A 7319-nucleotide genomic window follows, 5' to 3' on the forward strand; every position below is an offset into this window, starting at 1 on the left:
CGTTGTAGTTGTGTCCCTGTGTCCCGGTCGTCATTTATATTCCCTGTGTCCCGGTCGTCATTTGTATCCCGGTGTCCCGGTCTGTATATACATTCGTTTTTTAGTTTTGTTTTTCTCCTTTTTTTTTTTCCTTTTTTTTTCTTTTTTAGCTTATTTAGATTTTTAGATTTTTTAGTTTTTTTATTAGTTTTTAGTTTTTTTTCTTTTTAGTTTTTTTGTCCCGGTCGTCATTTATATCCCCCTGTTTCTCCCGGTGTCCCCGTTGTAGTTGTGTCCCTGTGTCCCGGTCGTCATTTATATTCCCTGTGTCCCGGTCGTCATTTGTATCCCGGTGTACCGGTCTGTATATACATTCGTTTTTTAGTTTTGTTTTTCTCCTTTATTTTTTTCCTTTTTTTTTCTTTTTTAGTTTATTTAGATTTTTAGATTTTTTAGTTTTTTTATTAGTTTTTAGTTTTTTTTTTCTTTTTAGTTTTTTTGTAGTTTTTACCTTCTTTTTAGTTTTGTTACCTTTTTTAGTTTTTTTTTAGTTTTTTAGATGAAAATTTTTTTTAGTTTTTTCCTTTTTTTCTTTTTAGTTTTTTATTGGTTTTTACCTTTATGTTAGCTTATTTTTCAGTTTTTCCTTTTTTTTTAGTTTTTTTTTATTTTTTATTTTTTTTAGTTTTTTACCTTTTTTTAGTTTTTTTAGTTTTTTTAGTTTTTTTAGTTTTTTAGCTTTTTTACTTTTTTTATTAGTTTTTAGTTTTTTTGTAGTTTTTGCCTTTTTTTAGTTTTTTCAGTTTTTTTTTTTAGTTTTTTATTGGTTTTTACCTTTATTTTAGCTTATTTTTCAGTTTTTTCCTTTTTTTTAGTTTTTTTTAGTTTTTAGTTTTTTTAGTTTTTTACCTTTTTTTAGTTTTTTTAGTTTTTTTAGTTTTTTAGCTTTTTTATTTTTTTTATTAGTTTTTAGTTTTTTTGTAGTTTTTGCCTTTTTTTTAGTTTTTTTAGTTTTTTAGCTTTTTTATTAATTTTTAGTTTTTTTTGTAGTTTTTGCCTTTTTTTAGTTTTTTAGTTTTTTAGCTTTTTTATTTTTTTTTATTAGTTTTTAGTTTTTTTTGTAGTTTTTGCCTTTTTTGTAGTTTTTGCCTTTTTTTAGTTTTTTCAGTTTTGACGTCACCTGATCCAGTTTTTTCAGGTGACGTCACCTGATCCACGATCCACAGATCCACAGACAACTTATTTTTATATATATAGATAGTTTTTTTTTTTACTTATGTCCTGGTCGTCATTTATACTCCCAGTGTCCCGGTGCTTTGTTGATTGCTAATCGAACATTCCTTTTGTCCTGGTCGCTTTCTCTTTGAGTTTCGTCATTTATTTTTTTCTTTTTTAGTTCTTTTAGTTTTTACCTTTTTTAGTTTTTTTTAGTTTTTTAGATGAAAATTTTTTTTAGTTTTTTGCTTTTTTTCTTTTTAGTTTTTTATTGGTTTTTACCTTTATTTTAGCTTATTTTTCAGTTTTTTCCTTTTTTTTAGTTTTTTTTAATTTTTATTTTTTTTAGTTTTTTACCTTTTTTTAGTTTTTTTAGTTTTTTTAGTTTTTTAGCTTTTTTACTTTTTTTATTAGTTTTTAGTTTTTTTTTTAGTTTTTGCCTTTTTTTAGTTTTTTCAGTTTTTTTTTTAGTTTTTTATTGGTTTTTACCTTTATTTTAGCTTATTTTTCAGTTTTTTCCTTTTTTTTTATTTTTTTTTAGTTTTTATTTTTTTTTAGTTTTTTACCTTTTTTTAGTTTTTTTTGTTTTTTTAGTTTTTTAGCTTTTTTATTTTTTTTACTAGTTTTTAGTTTTTTTTGTAGTTTTTGCCTTTTTTTAGTTTTTTTAGTTTTTTAGCTTTTTTATTAGTTTTTAGTTTTTTTGTAGTTTTTGCCTTTTTTTAGTTTTTTTAGTTTTTTAGCTTTTTTATTTTTTTTATTAGTTTTTAGTTTTTTTGTAGTTTTTGCCTTTTTTTAGTTTTTTCAGTTTTGACGTCACCTGATCCAGTTTTTTCAGGTGACGTCACCTGATCCATCCATCCACAGACAGACAACTTATTTTTATATATATAGATAGACTAGCAAGCCCCCCCCGCACGCGTAAGTCGTTACGCGCCATATTAGTTATGCGCCATTGTAGTTGTGTCCCAGTGTCCCACCTGTGAATATAGATAGATTTATATGTGTTTCAAACTACGTAAAAATTGCGAATAAACAACATTCTTGGCTTTCCCATTGTCTGTGCATATACAAAGCCGTATGTACTAATAATGACGTCATATGTAAACGCTCTTTTTACAAACAAACAAACATGCATCCACACAACTCGTTTTTATATAGATTGATAGATAGATAGATACAATGCAAATTAACTGCGTAAAACTTGCGAATATACAACATTCTTCGCTGTCCAATTGTCGCTGCATATAAATACATTGTCAGGTTTACCGACCCTCGAACATGCAACGTACAATTGTCCATGGGAAAAACAATCAGTATTAAGATCTATACCACATTTTTCTAATTTTTGACCATGAGCTTTGTTAATGGTGATTGCAAATACTAATCGAATTGGGAATTGCAATCTTTTAAATTGAAAAAACAGATCCGTTGGAATCATGGGAATGCAAGGAATAAGAACAGCCTCACCCTCATAAGGCCCTGTCAAGAGTGTGGCCTCTGTTAGGTTTACCATTTTTTTTTACGGCAAGTCGCGTTCCATTGCAAAGCTTTGCTTTGCAATGTTAGTGGCACATTTGGCACATTTCTTTGTTAGTGGCTGGATTCATCAATTTAATATTAAAGTGATAGCCGTCGGCTCCGTCCCAAAAAATGATAGGATATTGTAGGGCATAGTAACATCGATGAGTTTCAGCAATTCTTAACAACTGAGCGTTTCGCTTATGAAGAATAATATCTCGAGGTAAAAACTGACTACCGACCATAACGATTGCCACTTCGTCAATAGTTGAAGCATTGTATCTGCACACATGTTGGCCAGGAGGCGTTTTGTCAGCGGAAATAACAATTTTGTGCGTATTAGTTGGCATGAAATCGATGGCTGTTTTGAACAGACGCACTAAATTATTATTTTCGTGGAAAAGATGTTGCAATTGGGAAACGATTGTCCTTTCAGCGTTGGGAGAAGTTTCGCAACGTGCATTCAATTCAGAATTTCTATCACTGATGAAGTACAATTGTAAAAATTTATGATTCTTGCCTGAGAATGGTAGAAGGGACCCTGCTCTATGATAAAGTTACCCTTTTACTTTAAAAGTAGACACAAATTGATCTGGATTTTCGATTTGGGCTCCAAACCTCGTCATTTGGAAACATGAGTTGTATTTTCTGATGCTTGACAAAAAACACTTAGATTCTGACGTAGTTCCAGTAAGGAAAGTCTTCAATGGCTCTGGTGGTGCAGCCAATACAGGAAGTTTAACTTTTCCTGAGGCGCAACACATTCCCATTGTTTCACCATTGAATTTCAAGGCCTTGCAATAGGGACAAATTTTAGACATTGTCCCGATTTGAACACTTCTACTCAAGCTATAATCATCGACTGGGCTGTACCTAAATGCCAGGCAATAACTTTCAGGCTGCTCTTATTCCTCGGCACGCTTTCTTTTCTTACTTACTCTATCAGCAATAAGCCTGATTTCTTGCTGTTCTTGTGATTCCTCGGCACGCTTTCTTTTCTTAATTTTTCTATCAGCAGCAAGCCTGATTTCTTGCTGTTCTTGTGATTCCTCGACACGCCTTCTTTTTTCACTTTCTCTTTTAGCAGCAAGTCTGCTTTTGCGTTGCTCTGGTAGTTCCTCGGCACGCTTTCTGTTCTTTCTTTCTCTATCAGCCTCAAGCCTGTTTCCTTGCTGTTCTTTTGATCCCTCGGCACGCTTTGTGTTCTTTCTTTCTCTATCAGCCTCAAGCCTGTTTCCTTGCTGTTCTTTTGATTCCTCGGTACGCTTTCTTTTCTGACTTTCTCTATCAGCAGCAAGTTTTTTGGCATAGACTCTTTGAGCATCTTCATCGGCTTTTGCCATGGTAAGTTCATCAGTCATTGTAAACTTAAACATTAATAGATTTCCACGTGAACATATGTCTTAAATATCTTGAATGACGTCACCGTCAAAGCAAAAAGTGACGACAACTAATTTCATGACGTCAGTCAACACAGAAACATGACGTCACCTGATCCACAGACAGATCCACAGACAACTTATTTTTATATATATAGATATATAGATAGATTGAAGATTTGTGCTTATCCATGGCAAACAAACCTCTTCAGAATTTGGGAATGCCTTCACCTAATCGTACCACTGCTGTTTCGACATGTGTAGAATGGGATCGTGAACAAAGTTTCAACATGAGTGATCTATTGTCGTATGTACAAAATAATATTCCTAAGTTAACGTCTGAGCAAAAAGACATTTATGATACAATAATGCATTGTGTCGATAACAAAGTTGGAGAAATCTTCTTTTTGGATGCACCAGGTGGTACTGGTAAAACCTTTGTGATAAAACTGATTCAGGCATCAATTCGATCAAAAAATTATATAGTTTTGGCAATTACGTTGCTGCCTGGTGGAAGAACTGCTCATTCCGCTTTGAAATCGCCTCTTAATTTGTATTCGATAGAAACTCCCACGTGCCAAATTTCCAAATCATCTAGGATGGGTAAAGTATTGCAGCAATGCAAACTTACTATTTGGGACGAGTGCACAATGGCACACAAAAAATTGCTCGAGATTCTGGAGCACTCATTGGGAGATTTGCGAGGAAATTCGAAACCCTTTGGCAGCACATTAATATTGCTCGCGGAAGGTTTCAGGCAAGCATTACCAATAATGCCTAGATCAACCCCTGCAGACGAAATGAATGCTGCCCGAAAATTTCTTATTTATGGGCACACGTAAAGACATTAAAATTAACTACAAATATGCGTGTCCGATTGAAAAACGATGAAACTCTGGTCAAACATTTTCAGATCAATTGCTAGCAATTGGAAACAGAATCTCCCATTAGCCTCAATTTCAGGACGTATACAAGTGCCTGTTGAATTCTGTAGTTTAGTGACGTCCAAAAATGAAATGGCTGAAAAAGTATTTCCAAATATTCTAACCAATTATAAAAATCATATATGGCTAAGTGAACGAGCGATTCTGGCGGCCAAGAATAAAGACATCCACGAAATCAACAATATTGTTTTGACCAAGATTCGAGACCAGGCAGTCCTTTACAAGTCAATCGACACAGTTCTGGAACCAAATGAAGCGGTTAATTATTCATAAAATTCCCTGGATCTCCCAGGGTTTCCACTACACGTGTTACAATGGGACAGCCAAGAATGTTGTATATTCGCAAGTTTTACGTAGTTAAAAACATATATCTATTTTCTAACACCTTGTTGGTGGGGGTGCTTCGCGACCCCCAAGCCTCCCATATATATATGTATATATATATATATATGTATATATATGTATATATATATATATATATATATATATATATATATATATATATATATATATATATATATATATATATATATATATATATATATATACTAGCTGTTGGGGTGGCGCTTCGCGCCACCCCAACACCTAGTTGGTGGGGGCGCTTCGCGCCCCCCCCAAGCCCCCCCGCGCGCGTAAGTCGTTACGCGCCATAATAGTTACGCGCCATTGTAGTTGTGTCCCTATGTCCCACCTGTGAATATAGATAGATATATATATATGGTTTTAACTACGTAAAACTTGCGAATATACAACATTCTTTGCTGTCCCATTGTCTTTGCATATAAATAGATTGTCAGGTTTACCGACTCTTGAACATGCAACATATAATGGTCCATGGGAAAACAATCTGTATTCAGATCTATACCTCATGATTCTAATGATTGCCCTTGAGCTTTGTTGATGGTGATTGCTAATCGACCATTCCCTGTCCCGGTGTCCCGGTCGTCATTTACATCCCCCTGTTTCCCCCGGTGTCCCCGTTGTAGTTGTGTCCCTGTGTCCCGGTCGTCATTTATATTCCCTGTGTCCCGGGTCCCGGTCGTCATTTGTATCCCGGTGTCCCGGTCTGTATATACATTCGTTTTTTAGTTTTGTTTTTCTCCTTTATTTTTTTCCTTTTTTTTTCTTTTTTAGCTTATTTAGATTTTTAGATTTTTTAGTTTTTTTATTAGTTTTTAGTTTTTTTTTCTTTTTAGTTTTTTTGTCCCGGTCGTCATTTATATCCCCCTGTTTCCCCCGGTGTCCCCGTTGTAGTTGTGTCCCTGTGTCCCGGTCGTCATTTATATTCCCTGTGTCCCGGTCGTCATTTGTATCCCGGTGTACCGGTCTGTATATACATTCGTTTTTTAGTTTTGTTTTTCTCCTTTATTTTTTTCCTTTTTTTTTCTTTTTTTTATACTCCCTGTGTCCCGGTGCTTTGTTGATTGCTAATCGAACATTCCTTTTGTCCTGGTCGCTTTCTCTTTGAGTGTCGTCATTTATTTTTTTCTTTTTTAGTTCTTTTAGTTTTTACCTTTTTTAGTTTTTTTTAGTTTTTAGTTTTTTTAGTTTTTTACCTTTTTTTAGTTTTTTTAGTTTTTTTAGTTTTTTAGCTTTTTTATTTTTTTTATTAGTTTTTAGTTTTTTTGTAGTTTTTGCCTTTTTTTTAGTTTTTTTAGTTTTTTAGCTTTTTTATTAGTTTTTAGTTTTTTTTGTAGTTTTTGCCTTTTTTTAGTTTTTTTTAGTTTTTTAGCTTTTTTATTTTTTTTATTAGTTTTTAGTTTTTTTTGTAGTTTTTGCCTTTTTTTCTCTTTGAGTGTCGTCATTTATTAGTTTTTGCCTTTTTTTCTCTTTGAGTGTCGTCATTTATTAGTTTTTTCCTTTTTTTTTTAGTTTTTTATTGGTTTTTACCTTTATTTTAGCTTATTTTTCAGTTTTTTCCTTTTTTTTAGTTTTTTTTTATTTTTTATTTTTTTTAGTTTTTTACCTTTTTTTAGTTTTTTTAGTTTTTTTAGTTTTTTAGCTTTTTTACTTTTTTTATTAGTTTTTAGTTTTTTTTTGTAGTTTTTGCCTTTTTTTAGTTTTTTCAGTTTTTTTTTAGTTTTTTTTTGTAGTTTTTGCCTTTTTTTAGTTTTTTTAGTTTTTTAGCTTTTTTATTTTTTTTATTAGTTTTTAGTTTTTTTTGTAGTTTTTGCCTTTTTTAGTTTTTTCAGTTTTGACGTCACCTGATCCAGTTTTTTCAGGTGACGTCACCTGACACATCCATCCACACATCCATCCACAACTTATTTTTATATAGATAGAT

General features: G+C 32.2%; 1 long non-coding RNA gene across 1 annotated transcript in view; it reads right to left on the reverse strand.

Moving 5' to 3' along the window:
• LOC136030057 (uncharacterized) overlaps positions 1-2776 on the reverse strand; it is a 210676-nt gene extending 207900 nt beyond the window's left edge. Inside the window, exon 1 of the long non-coding RNA XR_010618178.1 lies at positions 1761-2776. This is a non-coding gene — a long non-coding RNA (uncharacterized LOC136030057). The remainder of the gene's footprint in view (positions 1-1760) is intronic.
• Positions 2777-7319: the final 4543 nt, after the last annotated feature.

Source organism: Artemia franciscana, chromosome 8 (assembly GCF_032884065.1).
Source record: "Artemia franciscana chromosome 8, ASM3288406v1, whole genome shotgun sequence".
NCBI lineage: Eukaryota > Metazoa > Arthropoda > Branchiopoda > Anostraca > Artemiidae > Artemia > Artemia franciscana.